This window comes from Lathyrus oleraceus, chromosome 1 (assembly GCF_024323335.1).
Source record: "Lathyrus oleraceus cultivar Zhongwan6 chromosome 1, CAAS_Psat_ZW6_1.0, whole genome shotgun sequence".
Taxonomy (NCBI): domain Eukaryota; kingdom Viridiplantae; phylum Streptophyta; class Magnoliopsida; order Fabales; family Fabaceae; genus Lathyrus; species Lathyrus oleraceus.
The window spans coordinates 118,791,070-118,813,419 of NC_066579.1; positions in this window are offsets into that span (position 1 = coordinate 118,791,070).

Sequence of the window (22,350 nt, forward strand, 5' to 3'; positions counted from 1 at the left end):
AGCTTGGTCAGATGACTTGACTGGTCAACTTCTTAAGGCCAAACTTCAAATCTTGATGAATGAATGATTCAGGATACTCACATAAGCTCATATATGCATAAAATAATGAATTAAAGAACTTCCCTTGATTGGATTTGATCATAGGTTGAGGTTGCTTCATGAGCAAGGCACAGTTGATGCACAGTTGAATTAGGGTTTCCTTGGGAAACAATCCTCAAGCCCTTTGGTTTATCTTGATCAAATTGGCAAATTGAGATACTTGATAGACATATATGACGATTTGGAATATTTTGTGGACCATTGTCATGCTTGCTTTCATCTTCAACTAGCCACTTCATGGAGCTTAGGAGCTTCCTAGGAGCAAGGGCACACCTGATCACTTGAGCTTCAAAACAAAAGAGGTTAGTGACATATTTTTGTGTTTTTGGTTAGTAAACAAAATAAGAAAAGCAATAATATACAATACAAGCATGCTTGGTGGTCTCAAACCAACTCACACAAGTTCCAACCCAAGGGTTAGAGAGCCACACATGCTATGATCCTTGAGGCAATGCAATGAGCAATGATATGATGCCGTGAGGGATCTTAGGGTCAAAATTAGGGTCTTACAGTAGAAAATGGGTTCATCCATTCAAACAACAAATTTTGTAAATATAATCTATTCTCTTCACATCCCTCTAATCTTTTGCACAAATCTTTTCACAAATACCAACCTACAACACATATTTGCAAAAAGGGTTCTCTTAGAGTACTAAGGATGTTTTGGGTGCGTAAAACCTTCCCATTTCATAACCATCCCCCTTACCTAGATCTATGACATTTTTATTAGTTTTTGATTTGAAAAACTCCTTACTTGGCTTTTGTTCGCTTTTTAGCCTTTCCTTTGGACAAATAAAAGTGCGGTGGCGACTCGAAATGGATGTTGACTTTTGGTTTAATCAATAAACCTAAAGGTAACGAAAACCCCGCTACAGAATGGCGACTCTATTGGGGAACTAATCAAGCCCCGTGGGTTTAGCCTACTTTTTGCTTGGATGTGTTGTATGTTTATATTTATTTGTGGCATATTTTTGTGCAAATTTGGGATGAATGTATTGTTTGTAATGTATGAATTGCTTGATATATCAATTTCTTGTATGCTTGGTGGTTTCTTGTAAGATGAGTTCTATACCCGAACTCGAGTGCACTTATGATAGGAGAATGGCATAGTCTTGTTGGCTTGTGTGGAGTTATTCCTTAACAAGTTAGCTTGCAAGCCCATTCACTTGGCGGAGGTTTTTATTGGGATCACTAATGTCACACGAGTAGTCGTGGTTTGGCATTACTCTTTCCAATAGGAATCCTAGAAGCCAAGGACCTTAGATACCTAGCCCATATTGGCCTATTTTAGGACGTTGTGCGAAGGTCGTTCAAGTGTAAGACTTGATGCGATTGTTACGCGATACTACACTCATAAGAGTTCCTCTTGAGAATATTTTTGGAGGACGAGTAGTCGTTTTATCCGATAATATCCGAAAGATGGGATGATGACTATGGGAACCTTTTAGAACATGATTGTCAGGTTTAACCATAGTACACTCCCGTTGGGTGGTTCTTAACCGAGACTCCATGCTCGTGACTCACAACAAACCCGTGATTCGCGGTTGATCTGTTCTCGTATATCCTCAATATCAATGGAACTTGGGTGTTAATAAGGTGTAAACCATAATCCACCAAAATGGATGATTGATATTGACGATGACTTGAGCCATCCCGTGACCTTTGTGTGGTGTGACTTGCTTGATCCTTGAGTGTGTTTGTTGCATCCATGCATCCATGCATTCATTCGCATTCATGTCATCAACAATAAGATTTTACAAGGAACTTAAGAGGTCTATTTGAAACATTTCAGACATGGATAAGCAAAGAAGGAATACGAAGAAGTACAGTTTCAGACAACCCGACTTGAGAGAGTTAAGGCGTATGACATCCTATGTATTAGAGCCCTTGGAATTCAAAGCTCGCCATGGGAAGCTTCTGTCTATTTTTTCTACTAAGGTGGATGAGGGTCTGATGAGTGTGTTGGTGCAGTTATACGATCCTCTGTATCGGTGCTTCACTTTTCCGGATTTCCAGCTTTTGCCTACCTTAGAGGAGTATGCTTATCATGTGGGTATACCTATTCTTGACCGTCTGCCATTCAGTGGTTTGAAGAAGATTCCGTCTTCCCAAGAGATTGCTGATATGTTTCATATGGAGGTATCTGACATTGTTGCCAATATGACTACCAAGGGTGGAATTCAAGGTCTCCCGTCTAATTTTCTGATTGCCAAAGCTACTTTGTTTGGGAAGGCCATGAGTAAGGAAGCTTTTGAAGCCATATTTGTACTCCTCATCTATGGGCTAGTGTTATTTCCCAACATCGACAATTTCGTGTATGTGAACGCTATTAGGATTTTCTCTTCTCTTAATCCCGTTCCGACTCTGTTGGGTGACACTTATTTCTATTTGCATATGAGGAATGCAAAAAGAGTGGTGGTTCCATTATGTGTTGTCTGCCTCTGTTATACAAGTGGTTTATTTTGCACTTGCCTCAGACGCTTGCCTTCAAGGAGAACAAGGGATGTCTACGGTGGTCCATGAGACTTATGTCTCTCACTAATGATGATATCTCTTGGTATAATCGTGTCTATGATGGTGTTCAGATTATTGATTCTTGTGGTGAGTTCTCCAATGTACCTCTTCTTGGTACATGTGGTGGAATTAACTACAACCCTGCTTTGGCTCGCCGTCAGCTTGGGTTCCTCTTAAAGGATAAACCTAACAACATTTTGTTGGAAGGTTTATTCTTCCAAGAGGGTAAAGATCCCCAAAACTTGAAGGATAGGATGGTCCGCGCCAGGCGCAAGGTTCATAGGAAAGGGAGGAATGAGCTTGGTCCGAAGAACTGTGTTGCTTTGGAGCCTTACACCTCTTGGGTAAGGAAGAGAGATCTTGAGTACCGCATGTCGTACGATTATCTGAGACCTTCCCCTATGATTATGGTTGGGCCTTCAACCCTCCCTAATCAAGGAGTAGAGGAGTTGAGAGACGAAGACTGTTCGCGTGCTTGGGTTCGTGAGCGTGAGGAGCTTCTTCCGCAACTCAAGGATAAGGATGCAATGATAGAGTTTCTAGAGCATCAGGTTATTGATGAACTCGATGACGTGGTTACTTCTCTCCTTACTCACTCATCTAGGTTTTGGAAGAAGAGATATGATCAGCTCGCCAAGGAGAAGGCCGACATGGAAGCAACTTATGAGAGAGAGGTGAAGAGGCTTCGTGCGACTTATCTTCCGATCTCGAAGGCTTTGGACGATTGTTTCTAGGGCTCTATAGGATGTTTATTCTCCTTTTCTCTTGTATTGTATTTGGTTACCGAAACTGTACTACTTCTTTGGTGTACAAAGTTTCCAAATATTATATTGCTATGGGTATTCCACATATGTCTTAAAAAAGTTCAATATTTTCAAAACATTTGCAAATAAATCTTTATAAAGTTCCTTTGATAAAAAACAAATCATATTCACAAACATTTCATGCATCATATGCATAAGCAGGTTTTGGTTCCGAGCTCTAATACAGTGGTCTAACTCTTTGCTCTTCATTTATTTTGAAGATAAGCTGAGGCACCAGTACAACACCCGAGCAAATCATCAGAAGACCATGCAACACCTCGAACAAGAAAACAGAGATCTGAAAGAGGAGATTGCCAGGCTGATTGCCATGATGGAGTCAGTTCTTGCTGCACAGAGTCAAACTTCTCAAACACCTGCAACTCCTCCCGCGAGGACGGTGATTTCTGAAGTGGTTACCTCGACAGTGCCTGCTGCCACCGCCCACTTCGCTCCTAGTCTTCCTACTGGATTCCCTTGGGGAATGCCACCTAACTTTGTACCAGAGGGTTTCGCTCCCACCTTTGCTTTTTTGCCGGCATCTAGCCCGGTCCTGTCTGTGCCACCTCCCGTTGTGCACACTTTGCCGCGTGTTGAAGACACCATCTATCACTCCGAGCCATCTGAGGGACCAGACGTTTATGAGAAGATGGATGAGATGAAGGACCAATTCCTTGAGCTGCGCAAGGAACTGAAAATGCTGAGAGGCAAAGATCTATTTGGGAAGAGTGCCGTTAAACTGTGCTTAGTGCCCAACGTGAAAATCCTAGTTAAATTCAAAGTGCCTGACTTTGAGAAGTACAAGGGAAACACGTTTCCACTCAGTCATCTTGTGATATATGCTCGCAAGATGTCGACCCAGATAGACAATGATCAACTGCTGATTCACTACTTTCAGGGTAGCCTGACAGGTGCTGTGCTCCGTTGGTATATGGGGCTAGAGAGTGCAAGCATCTGCACTTTCAATGATTTAGGAGAGGCTTTTGTGAAACAGTATAAATACAACGTGGATATGGCTCCGGATAGAGATCAGCTGAGGGAGATGTCCTAGAAGGACAAGGAGATCTTCAAGGAATACGCCCAGAGGTGGCGGGAATTGGCAGCTCAGATAGTGCCACCCTTGGAAGAGAAGGAGATGACAAAGATCTTTCTGAAGACTTTGAGCTCTTTCTACTATGAGCGCATGATTTCTAGTGCTCCCTCTGACTTTACCGAAATGGTAAATATGGGGATGAGGCTAGAAGAGGGAGTCCGCAAAGGACGTATGTCCTGTGATGATAGCTCTTCGGCAAAGAAGTATGGAGGATTTTCGAGGAAGAAGGAAGGGGAGACTCATGATGTTTCTTCCCATATTAAGAGAAGACCCTCTGTGAGGAGGAAAGAAGTCCGACCAACTGTTAACCAACACCAGGTGGCTCATATAGCACATGCTTTCAGAGAAGCTCAACAACTACAACAACAACATCGTCAACAATAACAGGCTTACCACCCTCGCAACAATAACAACACTAGCACCAACAACTACTAGAGGAAGAGGTTGACTTTTGACCCAATTCCTATGACCTATGCTGAATTGTATCCTTCCTTAATCGATAGGAAGTTGATAACTCCACGAGATCCTCCTGCTGTGCCAGCCAATCCTCAATGGTGGTACAAGCCCGAACTTCACTATGTGTATCATTCCGATGCTCTCGGACATGACGTGGAGAACTGTTTTCCATTGAATACCAAGGTGCAAGACCTTGTAAGGAGTGGGATACTATTCTTCGAGGATGTAGGCCCTAATGTTAAGAAGAACCCATTTCCCGAGCATGGGAAGGCAGCTGTCAATATGGTTCAGGGGTGTCCTGGAAAATATAAAGTCCTTTATGTGAATGACATAAGGCAGTCCTTGGTTGAGATGCATAAGCTATTGTGTGAGCACAATCATTATGAGCATGATCATGATAGGTGCCAAGTGTGCACTATCCATGAGAGAGGATGTCGCAAGGTGAGAAAGGACATCCAAGAGATGCTAGACCAAGGGATGATCGAGATACTTTAGAATCGTAATGAGGATGAAGTTGATGTAATCACTCCCGTGTTTAAAATTCTTGATCCTGTCGTCATCAAGTATGATGGCAGCAAGAAGAAAGTGTCTCCAACTCTTGTGATCAAGCCAGCGGGCTCTGTCTCGTATATGTTAGATAAAGCAGACCCGTACCGTTATAATACTGTTATACTGGAAGATGGGAAGGAGGTTCCGTTGCCCTCAACCTCTGTTGTAAGCATTTATGACGTTAGTGGAGTGACCCGTAGTGGTCGTGTTTTCTCGGCTCAGTCGAAATCCCACGAAGACGTTGTGAAGAGAGATGTTGCTAGTCCTGCCGGTCCCGTGGGGACTTCTTATTCAAGTCATTCTATTCCTGCTGTGAAGGGTGTTGACCCTGTTGTTACCAAAGCTAATAAAGCTCCTATCCTGGTTGGCCAGTCTGGCATTTTGAGAGAGGATGGTGATGAGATGCTGAGGCTCATCAAGAGGAGTGAATACAATGTTGTGGAGCATTTTCTTCAAACTCCATCAAAGATATATGTCCTATATTTGTTGATGAATTCAGAGCCACACCGTGAAGCGTTACAAAGGGTGTTGGTCGTGGCATACGTGGATACGGTGTCACGATTGAACGGTTTGATAACATTGTTGCAAATATAACTTTGAGTAACAATTTGAGCTTCTGTGATGATGATCTTCCTGAGAAGGGAAAAGACCACAATTTGGCTTTACATATCTCCATGAACTGTAAAGACGATGCCCTATCCAATGTGTTGGTGGATACAGGGTCATCACTTAATGTATTGCCAAAGTCCACTCTTGCCAAACTTTCATACCAGGGGCCTCCTATGAGGCAGAGTAGAGTGGTAGTGAAAATTTTTGATGGATCACGTAAGACTGTGATTGGTGAATTGACCTCCCGATCAAGATTGGACCTAGTGATTTCCAGATCACCTTCCAGGTTATGGATATACATCTGTCATACAGATGTTTACTCGGTAGACCATGGATTCACGAGGCAGGCGCCGTGACATGCACCCTGCACAAAAAGTTGAAGTTCGTCAAGAAAAAGAAGTTGGCGGTGATAGGGGAAGAGAAGGCTCTCTTGGTCATCCATTTATCTTCCTTTTCCTACATTGATGCTGAGGATGAGGTTGGAACTCCGTTCCAAGCCTTATCTATTGCTGAGCCTTCTAGGAAAGGACTTTCTTCATTTGTCTCCTATAATGACGCGAAGTTGGCCATCGAGCATGGTGCAACTACTGGTTTGGGGAATTATGCAGGATTGTTCCAAGATGTCAGACCTGATGTCATGACATCTGATATAATATACCTGCTGGATATTTAAAATGGAATTATGCAGGATTGTTCCAAGATGTCAGACCCGATGTCATGACATCTGTATACATAACATTCAGTCTGAATGTTATGTATTATGTGATTGCGTTTTTAATGGCAATCTATGTATGATTGATGAGTTAATTGAACACGCTATCAATCTGTAATTACAACGTGATTAACTTATTTTCCAAAGAGATCTAATCAACTGTCATGAGAAGATTTAAATGGAAAATAGTTTTAGGGTTTTATGATGTCCAAGCCCAGCAAATTGCTTCTATAAAAACGACATGGAAAACCTGATTTGATACACAAGAAATACAGAGCGAAATATTGAGAGAGAATAAGGGTTTAAGTCTTGTATGGTCATGGGACTTGTAAGCCATTCAATTCATCCATAGATGATTGAATTGGTCTAATTTTTGAGTTGTAATTTGTCACTCTAAGCTTTTAAGCATGAGTTTGTGTCTACTTGATTGAAGCTGCTAAGTAAGATCAAGTGTGTGTCTTTGAAGAGTGTCTTCTTTTCATTTTAATTCTTGTTTAATATCACTGATGTGATTGAGGGGAAGTGAGTGGGATCTCATATCTAAGAGTTCTTAGGTAGAAGTCATACGGGTAGAGATTAGGTGAAAAAGACTGTAACTTGTGTAGTTTACTGAGAGTCTTTGTACTGATTCTATTTAGTGGATTTCCTTCCTGGCCTGGTATCCCCCAGACGTAGGTGAGTTTGCACTGAACTGGGTTAACAATTGCTTGTGTCTCTTGCATTACTGTTCTTTATCTTTATCCTGTTTGTATTATTTAGATATTAGTGTTGTGACATTACCTTCAACATCTCATATCTGATACCAGAATTTCAATTAAAGATAAGAAGACTTTGAGGAGATTATCTGGCAGTTTTTACCTTAATGGTGATGTGCTTTACAAGAGGAATTTTGACATGGTTCTGCTCAGATGCGGGGATAGACACAAAGCAGACCTGTTGATGACTGAAGTCCATGAGCATTCATTTGGTACTCATTCCAATGGACATGCTATGGATAAGAAGATGTTGAGAGCAGGCTACTATTGGTTGACAATGGAGTCTAACTGCTGCAAGTTCGTGAAGAGATGCCACAAATGTCAGATTTATGCGGACAGGATCCATGTTCCCCCGACACTTCTGAATGTTATTTTTTCACCATGGCCTTTCTCCATGTGGGGAATTGACATGATTGGTATGATTGAACCTAAGGCGTCGAACGGTCACCGTTTTATTCTCGTAGTTATTGATTACTTCACCAAGTGGGTTGAAGCGGCATCGTATGCAAATGTGACCAGGCAGGTGGTTGTAAGGTTTATCAAGAATCAACTCATATGCCGATATGATGTGCCAGACAAGATCGTTACTGATAATGGATCTAACTTGAATAATAAGATGATGAAAGAGTTGTGTAGCGAGTTCAAGATTACACATCATAATTCTTCTCCCTATAGACCCAAGATGAATGGGGCTGTCAAAGTTGCTGATAAGAACATCAAGAAGATTATTCAGAAGATGGTTGTTACATACAAAGATTGGCATGAGATGCTGCCATTTGCTTTACATGGCTATCGTACATCCGTTTGCACTTCAACAGGGGCAACCCCTTTCTCCCTTGTGTATGGTATGAAGGTTGTGCTCCCTGTAGAGGTCGAGATCCTCTCAATGAGAGTCTTGATGGAAGCCAAGTTGACTGAGGTTGAATGGGTTCAAAGTCGATATGACCAACTCAATTTGATTGAAGAGAAGAGATTGACTGCGATGTGTCATGGTCAGTTGTATCAACAGAGGATGAAGAAAGCCTTTGATAAGAAGGTCAAGCCTCGTGTGTTCCGAGAAGGTGACCTTGTGCTCAAGAAAGTCTTTTCTTTCACGCCCGATTCCAGGGGCAAGTGGACTCCAAACTATGAAGGTCCATACGTTTTTAAGAGAGCCTTTTCAGGCGGTGCTTTGTTGCTCATAACTATGGATGGGGGGATTTCACTCGTCTTGTGAATTCAGATGCAGTCAAGAAATACTTCTCCTAAAAATAAAAACAGAATAGCTCGCTAAGTTGAAAACCCGAAAGGGCGGCTTAGGAAAAAATGAGCGTCTCGGTAGATTGAAAACCCGAAAGGGCGATCCAGGCAAAAGTTAAAGACATGAAAAAATGAATTTATATCCCGCTAGATTGAGTACCTCACCCTGGGGCAATCTAGGAAAAAACTTAGGGATTTGGCAAGTAACTGCATCCTGACAAGACTTTGTTCTACAACTGTCATCTGTCAAAGATTCTTGCTTAGTCATCGTCAACTGAAGTTTCAAATACAGTGGATTCAAAGTTGGTGGGGGAAACGGTCATTATGTTCAATAATATGAGTTCCTTTAGGCTTTGGAACAAGATCCCATACATCATTCTTTGAGAATCAATCTACCTCTTCTTTCATAGCTAGAACCCAATCGTTGTCTTGAAGTGCTTCATCACAGGAAGTAGGCTCAATTAGAGATACTAGTCCTAGAGGAATTTCTTTAGATACTTTGAATATTGACCTAATTCTAACAGGTTCATCCTTGTTTCCCAAAATCAAATCTTCAGAGATATTGGGGCGGCTTCTTGATTTCTTCTGGATAGTCGAGGCTTCAGTTGCATCTGGACTTTGTTTATCAGATACTTCTTGTGCTTTAGTCTTTTCGTCAGAACCTGCAAGAGTAATCTCCAGATCTGCAAGTTTCTCAACTAGCTTTGACTTTTCAAGGTCAAGCTTATCATCAAATCTAACATGGATTGATTCTTCCACAATTTTGGTTTCTGTGTTGTATACTCTGTAGCCTTTAGAGCGTTCTGAGTATCCTAACATAATACCTTTTTGTGCTTTTGAATCAAACTTGTTCATATGTTCTTTAGTATTCAGAATAAAGCAAGAGCATCCAAAAGGACGGAAATAAGAAATGTTGGGTTTTCTTCCCTTGCACAGTTCATAGGGAGTCTTTTCTAGAATAGGTCTTATAGAGATTCTATTCTGAATATAACATGCTGTATTTACTGCTTCAGCCCAAAAGTGCTTAGTCACATTTGTTTCATTGATCATGGTCCTGGACATCTCTTGGAGTGCCCTATTCTTCCTTTCTACAACTCCATTTTGTTGTGGAGTTCTATGACAGGAGAAATCATGGGATATTCGATTAGAATCAAATAGTTCCTCAAAAAAATTATTTTCAAATTCTCCACCATGATCACTTCTGACTCTAATGATTTTAGAGTCAAATTCGTTTTGCACTTTGGAACAGAAGCTAGTGAATATAGAGTGAGACTCACTCGTGTGCTTTAGGAATTTTACCCATGTCCAGCGACTAAAGTCATCAACAATAACTAGTCCATATTTCTTTCCATTGACTGATGTTGTCTTAACAGGCCCGAACAGGTCCATGTGAAGAAGTACCATAGGCTTAGAGGTAGAAACAATATTTTTCTTTTTGAAATACGTTTTTGAAAATTTACCTTTTTGACATGCCTCACATAGAGCTGCTGAATAGTACTTCAGTTTAGGTAGGCCTTTGACTAACTCGAGCTTATTTAGCTGAGAGAGTTTTCTCATGCTAATGTGGCCCAAGCGTCTATGCCATACCCATTGCTCTTCATGAACAGACATCAGGCATTTTACATTTTGCTCTTTTAGGTCTGAAAGATTTATCTTATAAATATTGTTTTTCCTCTTGCCAGTGAATAAGACTGTTCCATTGTTTTGATTAATTGCTTTACATGTTTTTTGATTGAAGATTACGTCATAACCGTTATCACTTAATTGACTTATTGATAATAGATTATGTATTAATCCTTCTACATAGAGAACATCAGATATAGAGGGAAGAGTTCCATTACCAATAGTTCTGGAGCCTCTGATCCTTCCTTTCTGATTTCCTCTGAAACCTACGAAGCCAACATCTTTAAGTCCCAGGCTTTGGAACATATGCTTTCTTCCCGTCATGTGTCGCGAGCGTCCAGAGTCCAGGTACCATGATTAGTGTCTTAACTTTGTTGCATAAGATATCTGCAACATAAACAATCTTATCCTTTGGTACCCAGAATCTTTTGGGTCCTTTATGATTAGTTTTCCCAGAGTTTCTTAGAACTTTGGGTTTTCTAACATTATCAAAACGTTGTGCTTGTGTATGTATGTAGTGATAAGAAAAAGGAGATTTAGGTTTGTCAACTGTAGAAGATTTATCTTCACTGGGGACATACCCTATTCCTCTTTTATTATTCTGACTAACTCCATAAATCATGGATGCCATTCTGCTCCTTTCTATCCCATTTTTTAGAAACTTTTGAAAAGATTTTTCATATTCACATAACATTGTGTTAGAAGTTTGTGGGGCTTGAGATAATGCTTCTTCAAGTTTTAAACATTGTTTATTTGTGGAGTCTCTTTCTTTTATCAAAGTTTGATTTTCATCTTTTAGTTCTGAAGCAATTATGTCAAGCTTATCACATTCTTTGATTGTTCTTTCAAGAGCTCCTTTTAAAGCCTTAAATTTTTGTTTAAGTTTCGGATATGGGGTTAGCGTTTCAGAAAGGCATGATTCAAGGTCAGAGCGAGAAAGATCAGAAAATACCACTTCAGAGTCAGATTCTCCATCTGATGTGTTTCTGGAGGTGATAACCATGAGTGTAACATTTTCCTGTTCTTCAGAGTTTGATTCGGATGAGTTTGATTTGGATGAGTCAGATCCACTGTCGTCCCAGGTGCCCATCAGTCCCTTTTTAGTTTTAAATGAACTTTTCTTGAAATTCTCTCTTTTAGAGCTCTCTTTCTTCGACTTGGGACATTCATTTCTGTAATGACATGTTTCCTTACATTCATAGCATGTTATATCTTTGTTTGACTTACCTCTGGAAGTTGATTCTGAGCGATCCCCCTTGGGTCTTGGTCTTCTAAAGTTATTATTCCTTTTTCTCCAGAGTTGTTTTACTCTTTTGGTTAAAAGGGATAATTCTTCTTCGTCGTCAGAGTCTTCCTTCTCAGAGTCGTCATTGTCTTCCTCTTCAGCCTAGAAGGCTTTGTTTCTATCTAGTTTGCATTTTTCGGTTCTGGACTTTAGTGCTACATACTTGATCTTCTTTTGCGGCTCATCTTCCTCCAATTCTATCTCGTGGCTTCTGAGTGAACTGACGAGTTCCTCAAGGCTGATATTGTTCAGATCTTTTGATAGCTTTAAGGCTGTGACCATGGGTCTCCATTTCTTTGGCAAGCTTCTAACAATCTTTTTGACATGATCCACAGTTGTGTAGTCCTTGTCCAGGACTTTGAGTCCTGCAATTAAAGTTTGAAATCTAGAAAACATTACCTCTACAGCTTCATCGTCCTCCATTTTAAAGGCTTCATATTTCTGAATTAGAGCCAGAGCCTTTGTTTCTTTGACATGAGAATTTCCTTTGTGAGTCATCCTCAGGGAGTCAAGTATTTCTTTAGGTGTTTCCCTGTTGGTGATCTTTTCATATTCATTGTAGGAAATGACATTGAGTAGTATCGTTCTGGCTTTGTGATGGTTTCTGAATTCACGCTTATGATCATCTGTCATTCTGCTTCTGGGAATAGCAACGCCAGCGTCTGTCACAGGTGGTGTGTAGCCAATTATGACAATATCCCATAGATCAGCATCATAGCCCATAAAGAAACTTTCAATTATGTCTTTCCAATAATCAAATTTTTCTCCATCGGAGCTTGGAGGTTTAGCATTGTAACTACCTCTTTCATTGGTGTTGGCCATAGTTTTTCTCACGCTCGATCTCTCTACACTGTTAAGTGTTTGATTAGAAAATCAATAACAGAGCCGAAGCTTTGATACCAATTGAAGGTATAGAAAAACAAGAAAGGGGGTTTGACTTGTTTTGGAAATAAAAAACTTTTTAAGAATTCAGACACACACAGAATAAAACGGGAATTGACACAAAATTTTATACTGGTTCGCTTGAAATTCAAAGCTACTCCAGTCCACTCGGCCAAGGTAATTTCACCTTCAAAAAGGACTTAATCCACTAATCTTGAAGGATTACACAAACAACCGCCTAAGAGAATAATCCCTTAGCCTTCTCAAGTATTCAGACTACACAGAGTCACTTGAGGAAATATCTTAGCAAAAATATTATTTGTAATACAATGTGCTTCTAACAAAAAGAAAATATTATAGAATAATAAGAACAAAGCTTTTCACGTAAGAGTAGCAGCTCGTGAAAGAAAATGAGAGAGAATGAACGAGAGTTTTTGTATCTTGTGTGTCTCAAGTTTGTCTTCTTGTGAAGTATCCAGTCCTTTATATAGGCATTGAGAAGAACCGTTGGAGTGATGACATGATCTTGGTCATTGAAGAATGGTTATTATCATTACTCTCCTTGTTTCTTTCTAAAACAGTTTTGTGCGCCTCATTATTTCCTTCTAGAAATAATTTCTTTCCAAAACCAGATTTCTTTTCGGTTACATGTTCTGAACTGGTGAATCTATATCAGAGTCTTGGTAAATCAGAGTTTAACGTTAGAGGTTGATAATATCTGACCACATTAGAGTTTCTCTATGCTCTTGACTTCTTCAGATCTAGAGTCTGGATTCAGTCTTCTTTACCAGAGTTTCTGACTTCTTTCTGTTGTGCTGGTAACTGCATTGATCAGAGTCAGAACCTTTTGGACGCGTTTTCTCTGAGTAGCATCTGATAGTTGAATTTTGTATCTGATGTGTTGATCTATCTGATTGTTTGATCAGAGTTTTGCACACTTAAGAAAATTTCGTTAGAGTACCATTTTTGTTTCATCCTTTGTTATCATCAAAATCTTAGAGATACATTGTAGAACCAACTTTGTTCTTACAAGTTATCGTCAGATTCTTATCCCCAGTGGCAGCCAAGAGCATAGTAGATATCAAGAGATGGTAGAATGATCAGTGATCATTGTATTCAATGTAGCCCTTTTCCATGTAAATTACCATTTTCAAATTTTATAAAGATCTATGGAGTCTTGTCATTTACAAACTACCATTTTATTTAAATAAAGTTGAGCTTTTATCCAATTGTTTCTACTCTTATTTAATTCAGCCAAATAGTTTTAAATTTTATTATGATTATTTTGAAAATTAAAATTTTAATCAAAAAGCATATTTTCTTAAACATATAAAAGCATTAATTTTAAGCGATCGACTTCATTAAAAAGGAATATCAACATTGGTTTGAAAGCATTAAGCCCTAAGTGTGGAGCATAATTGGTTTTCCCCAAGCAGTATGTGTGATTCCTTTTTCATCCCCGGCCGGACGTTTAGCACCCGGTGTTTGTTAATTTCCCCAGCTGTTAATTCGCCGTTGTCTCAAAATGATTTGTCGTTGTTCCCCAGCTGAGTACGGGCGTTTCGTTGGAGCAGTTTGCATCAGTTCCGACAGAACTTTGGTTTCCCCGGAAGTCACCATCAGATTCGATCCCATTTAGAGTTTTCTCCTGGTACTCGAGAAGCTATTTGTGTTTATCCCTTGCAGGGTTGTCTCCCATTTGATATGGTGTTGACCTAAAATTCCCCGCCGAGTTAGTAACAGTTTCCTCAGCATACCTCCTCTCTTCTTCCCCAGCTAGGGTCGAGCCTTTGGGATGTTGATCTCTCTTTTCTCCAGCAGTTGTTTCCCTCTTTTGTGGATTGTCCGAGAGTTGTACCGATGATTCAAATTTGCGACATTCTTGTATCCTTTGCGATTGTTTTGTCAACATAATCATCATATATACATATACATATACATATACATATACACTTATATAACCTCATTATTGCATCATTACACCCTGAAATTCACTCTTATCCCCTGCTATGGTGGTACTTTATCCCCATTCAGGTTTGGCATGTCTTTCCTCCTTCAAATATAGAGTGTCAGCCCCAAAGCAGAAAGACTTTAACCTTTCTCCTTTCCCCACTGAGTTATTTCCTCGTGGATGATTATTATTTCAGCTTCCTCCCTAGTTGATTATCTGGATGGGATCACTCCCCTTGAGTTATATCCTCATTGGGTTGAGTCTTGATTGACCGTTTCTTTCTAGATCTTACCTAGATAGATAGCTTTGGTCCCCTAAGAGTCTATTACCTAGTAACAGGTAGTATTCTTCTTAGTTTGCAGTTTGTTACTTCTCACCCAAATACCCGGCGAAAGTAAGCTCTTTTCTCCCCAGCGAATTCGTTTTTACGTTTCCCAGGAAGTATATCCTTGATATGTTCATCCTAACCGGTGACGGATATTTTCTTCCCCTGCTTTGAGTCTATCCTTGATATGTTCATCCTAACCGATGACGGATATTCTCATCTTTGGTATTCCATCCAGTAAAAAGGTAGTTGTAATCCCTATTTGTTTCCCAGAGAGTTAATCCTTGATATGTTCATCCTAATCGAAGACGGGTTTGCTTCTCTTTGCGGTCTTCTGCCCATTAACCGGTAGTTGTAAATCCTGCTTTTTCTCCCCTTGCAGAGTTTATCCTTGATATGTTCATCCTAACCGGTGACGAATATTCTCTTTGATGGTATTCTATCCAGCATCCGATAGATGTAATCCCTAGTCTTCCCCTCGGAGTCTATCCTTGATATGTTCATCATAACCGGTGACAGATATTCTCTTTGATGGTATTCTATCCAACATTTGATAGATGTAATTCCTACCTTTTTGTTCAGGCGGTTTATCCTTGATATGTTCATCCTAACCGGTGACGGATATTCTCTTTGATGGTATTCTATCCAACATTCAATAGATGTAATTCCTACCTTTTTGTTCAGGTGCTTTATCCTTAATATGTTCATCCTAACCGATGACGGATATCCTCCTTAACATCCCCAGACAAGTCTATCCTTTATATTTTCATCTTTACCGGTGACAGATTTTCTTTCCTTTGAGTCTATCCTTGATATGTTCACTTTAACCAGTGACAAATATTCTCTCCTCTTTGCGGTCTTCTGCCCAGTAACCGGTAGTTGTAAATTCTACTTTTAGCTTTTCCCCAACAAGGCTATTCCTACCCATTAACCGGTAATGAATACACCTCCTGGCGGCCATCAGTGAGTCATCCTTGATATGTTTACTATAACCGGTAACGGATCCTCCCTGTCAGATTTTTATTATCTCCGTACCCAGTAACTGGTAGTGGATAATACATTTCTAATCCTCCTGTGTTGAAGATCTTTTCTTCCCCAGTAGAGTTGAGTGTGCATTTCCTTAGTGGAATTGCTTTTCCTGCATGGTTCAAGTATTTCAGCTTTGTTTTGATTTATCCGTTTCCTCTGCAAATGTTCTTTCCCCCGGCTGAGTCTTTCCATTTTCATGGAATCCCTCGTGTCCGTCCAGCAGTTTTTAAGTCGTAGCCTGGCCCACGCACAACCTTTTATCCCCCCAGATTCTCTGTCTCCCCAGTGAGTTTTCCATGAGGAATGCATTACGCACCTACGGACTTTCAGTCTCTCCGAATTCTTTTCTCTTGAGGCAAAATTTTCCCTACACAGTTTATTTTTAGCAATCATATCATATGCATCATGAGGTCTCTTAGGGACCAAAATTTGTTTCTATATGTTGTTATTTAAGCCCATTCTACTGAGTTGATACGAAGATTTTAACCTTCATCTACTCAGTTAGAACGTCCTTAAATAGGGCAGCTGTAAGACCCCAATTTTTACCCTAAGATCCCTCATGATATCTCATCATATGCATTGCCATTGGGATCATACCTTGGCATCCTCCTTACCCCTCATTCATTGGGTTTGTATTGGGAGAGATCACCAAGCACCATGTGATTGTATCATACTTTATATTTTATCATTTTTACTAACTAAAATACCAAAAATATGTGTTTGCATTTGTCTAACTCTTTTGTAGGTAGGGCACTTGATCACCTTTGATCTATCAAGCACAGATCTAGGGTTAAGACCCTCATTGCTAAGAGCTCAACCAAGAAATGATCCTCAATGGCTCTAGGCATCATATATGAGTCCCTATGATCTTTGCATGTTATTTTGGTCAAGAAAGCATCAAGAGTTTGGAATTGTTTTGCCTTGGAAACCCTAAATCATTTGGGTATCTTGTGTAACTTCTTAAGCAAGCTTCTTCACCAATTGATCAAACATTTCAAGGGACACTTCAAATTTCATCATCTTATGCATATATGGTCTCCTATGAGTCCAAAAAGTCAAGAGAATTGCAAGTTTGCAAGATGGTTGATGGTGGTTGACCTGAGGAATTCATATGAAAATGATTCCAAGAGAAACGTTACTCTAAATAACATTCCAAACAACTTTCATGTTGAGGTCTAGAGATGGTTTTTCTTGTAAAGTCATTTTCTATGTTGAAAGATTATAAGTCATTTTGTCTAAACCCTAATTTGGAGGTCAACTTCCCAAAGCCATAACTTGCTCATTTTGTATGAGATGAAAGATTTCCAAGTTTCACAATCAAACTCAAGGTGTTTACTTCAACTTTGATGATTAGAAGAATATCTAATTCAACTTTTATGAGCATGTAATATAAGGATACATTATAGGTCATTTTGGACCAATACCATTGAACAAGTGATTTTCCTCAACTTCAAAAATGCATAACTCATTCATCCCAAATCCAAATGAGGTCAAATTTGTTACCCTTTTGAAGTTTATGTAAATAGCTATAAATTTGATGAAGACACTTTTCTCATTTGAAGATCACATAAAAAGTTAGCCAAGGTGGAATAATTGAACATGTGGCTTGACACTTAGAAAACTTTTTGACATGTTGAAATTTCCAAACTTCCACCTCAAAGTTCATCATGATACAAGCTTCGAATGGAAAAGTGTTCAACATAAGAGTTGTTCCTCTTGATCTAACCTTTCCAAAGAATCCAATTTCATCCATTTTGGACAAAGTTTGAATGGTCTGCGCATGGCTTGAACATGGCATCATCATTTGGCAAGAATCAACTTCAAACAGCTGCACACTTTTGCCTTGCATTTCAATTCACTTTCAGACTCAATTACATGTGATTATGGGCTTAATTGAGTAGCTTCATGGGCCTGTACACGCCCATGCAAGCATGCATCATTCAATTGCCAAATTTGGAAACAACTTTGAAGGTGCAAATATCACTTGCTTCAGCTATAAATAAGAGTCCATTGCATCAAAATTATAGACCCTTGCGCGCTAGCTTTGCCCCAACACTTCAAACCCTCACCATTGAAAGGAAAACTTGAGAATTTTATTTTGAAAATTGAGTTTGAATCTCACTGTTTGGAGATTCAAAACTCCAGGGATCCAAAGCTTTGTTTCAATCTTTAGCCACTCCTGCAAGCTTCTTGAGTGAGATCAAGCAAGAACTGAAGCAAGAGATATCGAGTTCTGCACAACATTAAAGGTATTTTCCATATTTTTTCTTCTCTTAGATTCTCTCTCAATTCTCGTCAATTCTCTTGGATCCTTGGTTGTCTGAAGTCCTACCAATGTAGGCAAGAAGATTGAGTTGCTTTGAGGTCAAATCGAAGCAACTCAGTTCATGTACCTCGAATTTCAACTCCATGTATCTCTCAATATACTTGGAGTTAGGATGAATTAAGGCCAGATTCGTGATCAGTTCCATTTTTACTTTAAGATCATGTCCTTCTTTTTCATTTTTGTGATGGTGATGAGAGAACCAGTTCGGCCAAGGTCGCCTGAGAAGACGACCAGTGGTTTGCTCCGGTGATGAGCTAGATAGGTTTTGGGCCGTAGGATCAAGGTATTTTGTTTTAATCAATAGCGTTCCTTTTGAATACCAACTGTGTGGCGCGCTGACTCCAGTGCACGATGGAACGCGTGTTTTGGTCCACTTGATCTGCCACCTCAATTAATGAGGGAGATCAAGTGGTCCACGTTTTTTCTGATTATTTGATTTTCATTTTATTTGTTTTATTTTCATTAATTCATATTAAATTTAATATTGATCCAAAAAATATGAGAGTTTCACCAAAAAAAAAAAAAAATCCTCTTTCATTTTCTGAATTAAAATTATCTTTTGGATCATTATTAATATTTTTCATGATTTAATTGACTTTGTGAATATTTTTAATTGTTTAAAAATACTTTTAAGTTTCCAAAAAATATGAAAAAATTTCTCCAAGGTCCTTTGACCTTGTTTGACCTATGATAAATCTCATGGCCATTTCTTTGGTGTTTTGATGAGGTTTTAGGAAATTGACCAACCATAGTTTAATTTAATGCATATTTTTATTATTTTTAATTGTTCAAATGCCAAATTAATTGTGTATAGCCATTTTAATTGACTTTGTGAGTTTGACTTGTGTTGTTGGGCCTTGGTCAAGGCTGATTTGACTTTGCTAGGTTAAAATTATTGGATTTAGGGGATTGATGGAATGTACATTCCATCTCCCAAAATGAACGAATGATCTTAATTTGGTAAAAGTCCTCCTTTGACCAATTTGTGTTGAATCCATTCCCCCTCCTTCTTCATCTCATTCCCCTTCTTTATCCATTCATGTCATGGATCTATGATATCTCTATATCCTAAGGCTAGTTGATTGCAAAATCAACATAAGTATGGATGAGATTAGGTTCCCCATTTTGCATATTCTTTTTCTGTGTGACATGTTTCTTGAGCATAGTTTATCATACTATGTCTCTAACATGTATTAATACCAAAAATCTATTGCCCGACCTCAAATAGTTGTGACTTCTACATAAGTCCAATTATGATTGCTTAACATAGTGCTAAATTTGTGACACAAAAGGCATAGCATTCTAGTTAGTGAGATTGTAAGTCTCCCCTCTTTCATGGTATTGTGTGGAAACTTGGCACTTTTTCCTTCCTTTGGAAGATGTCTTGGTTCAAGGATCCATGCTTGTGATAAGTGGGTTGAGTGTTCTCCAAAGAATGACTTAAACAAAAACAAAGCAAAAGCAATACTAACTTCTAATCAACTAATAACTAACATTTAATTTCAAATCATTTATTTTTAATGCACTTTAATTTTTAAGCTTTGTTCATTTTCCATTATTCATACCATTCAAGTTGTTTACTTTAATGTCATTTTCCTTTTGTCCACTTGGACCATACTTTGTGATATATTGTGTTTGTATACACTTGCTTGTTTGTATGGTCTTTTGACCTTATGTACATAATAAGAACAAAAACCCTAAAAAACATTTTGTGTGGACTGTTGGTTTGATCTGAGACTATTGGACTTAGAATTTATGAAGCATCCCATATGCAAAGGACTTGGCCAATTCCAGCTTTCACGAAACCAAGCGCTTGTGAAGAGAACATTCATTTAATACAATATTGAAGATCCATTTGAGTTCATCTGCAACACGATCATTGTGAAGCTGTTATTTTGAACCTGTGTCTAATGCCATCTTTGAAGACATTTGATGCATGGGAAATTTTGAAGGAGATCATGGAGTTGCTAAGATTGGATGTGACTATCTTTATTTGATGCCTTTATCTTCAAACTTTTTATTTGTATATTGATTGTTGCTTGATTCTAAAGTCCAAGGGAAATTTGGGTTTCTATATAACATTCTTGTCTATTGGATTGCAGCCCATTAGTCAAATCTTTTCAACTCTCAACTTTTAAATTTATGCTTTGGATTAGTCTCTTCATCTCCTCCCCACTTCTTTAATTTCAAAATCTCTCCCTTTTTTTTAAATCTTCTTTGCTTGTGCTTGTTTTTTCTAAACTTAGACCATATTGCAAATTAGAAACCTTGGCCTTATGTCATTGCATTTTTAAACTTCTTTTCTTAAATAAACTTGTAAATAAACTTAACTATACTTGACTTAAAATTTTTAAAAGACAAAAAAAACTAACACTCATTCAAACCATTTTAGGCCTCTTGTGCCTTTTTTAAATTTAAAATTTTGTTAAAAGCAATGTACTCACTTTGAAATTGATACCACGAACTACAAGGTTTTGATCCCTCATTTTATGTTGGTACGTAGGCACAAGTCCGAAGGTCTTGTCAAACACAAATATAATTAATGAATTCTTATCTCATCCTTCCACTCTATTTTATTGCAAACATCATTTTGCACAAAAACACATATGCACACAAGAAAGGGCTCCCTAGGAGTACCTAGGACACTTTGGGTGCTAACACCTTCCCTCTGTGTAACCAAGCCCCTTACCTGTAATCTCTGGCATTTTATTAGTTTTGATTTATAAACTTCTTATATTTTTGGGTTTTGTTCATACTTTTCCCTTTTCCCTTGGAAACAATAAAAGTGCGGTGGCGACTCTGGTTTCATTGGCGTCTAGCTTATCCATAGCTTGATGGTCATGAATTTATCGCTACAGTCATCAATTGGCTCGGTGAACTTTCATTTAATACTGGCCAATTCCTTCAGACTTATCTTTGTTTACCCCATATAAAACTGCTCATGGAACATTCTTTCTAACTGATTCCAAGTATGAATCGAACTTTGTGGCAAGGTGGTAAACCACGTGAAGACATTCTTTATGAGAGAACTTGGGAAATATTTCATCCTAAGGCTTTCGTTGTTTGAAATGTCTCATGCCTCTATTAAATATCTAGCCACATGTTCGTCAGTGGATTTAGTAGTATCCCCAGAAAACTTAGTGAATTTGGAGATTTTTGTATTAGAGGTGTTTCTGTCCGTAGGATATATTCCGACAAAGGTCATGTATAATTTTTCCTTCGAAGACCAAAGTTTACCCCATTTCGAACCATAATCCTTTCGACCATGGCTTCCAGATTGTTATCTGTTGCCATATCATCATGTCAAATCTGTTGTATGACATTATCAGTAAATTGGTTTCTATTTACCATTACTATCCTTGGCTCTCTCTCCCTAGGGATTTGTGGTTCAGCCCTAGGGGGTTCGACTCCTACTCTCTGATTTACCATCTTTAGTGGAGGTTGATTTTGTGGAATTTGAATGATAGTAGGATCTTCTTCGAAGGTTACCCCCTGGTTTTTCCTTATCCAATCCCTCAGAGGGTGTTGATGAGGTTGTGGTACACCCAAAAAGTCAGACATTCGCACCATTTGTGCTGTCAATTGCTGATTCGATTGTGCCATATTTTGAATCAAAGGATTCAATACGATGGTCAATGTTTGGGTAGCATTTGAACCATATCATGATTGCTTTCGTCCATCTGTTGTCTCCACACTGCTGCGGAATTATTGGTAAGGTTGGGTATTTGTGTTTGGTAGCCCAAGCCTAAAGATTGGTTATTTCGACCCACGTTAACCCCAAATCCTAACCCTTGTAATGGGGAGGTTATGTTAACCACTGGTTTTGAAAATGTCGAAGCAGCGTCATGTAAACATGTCATCACTGAAATTGGCATTCCATATGAATGTTCTCGAACACCAAAGGGTATAAAGAAACCAGGGGGTATTTAAGGCATGTTTAGAACATTCCAAATCAGTGGGGGTGTTAGGAGGCCCCCTAGGCCCAATGCAAGTCAAAATAGGTTTAGTATGGGAAATCGAATGCATAGGCGTCGAACTTGCCCTAGATGGTACCGGTTCATACACGTGCATTATGGCGGTGTTCGCCCTTATCAAAGAAGAAA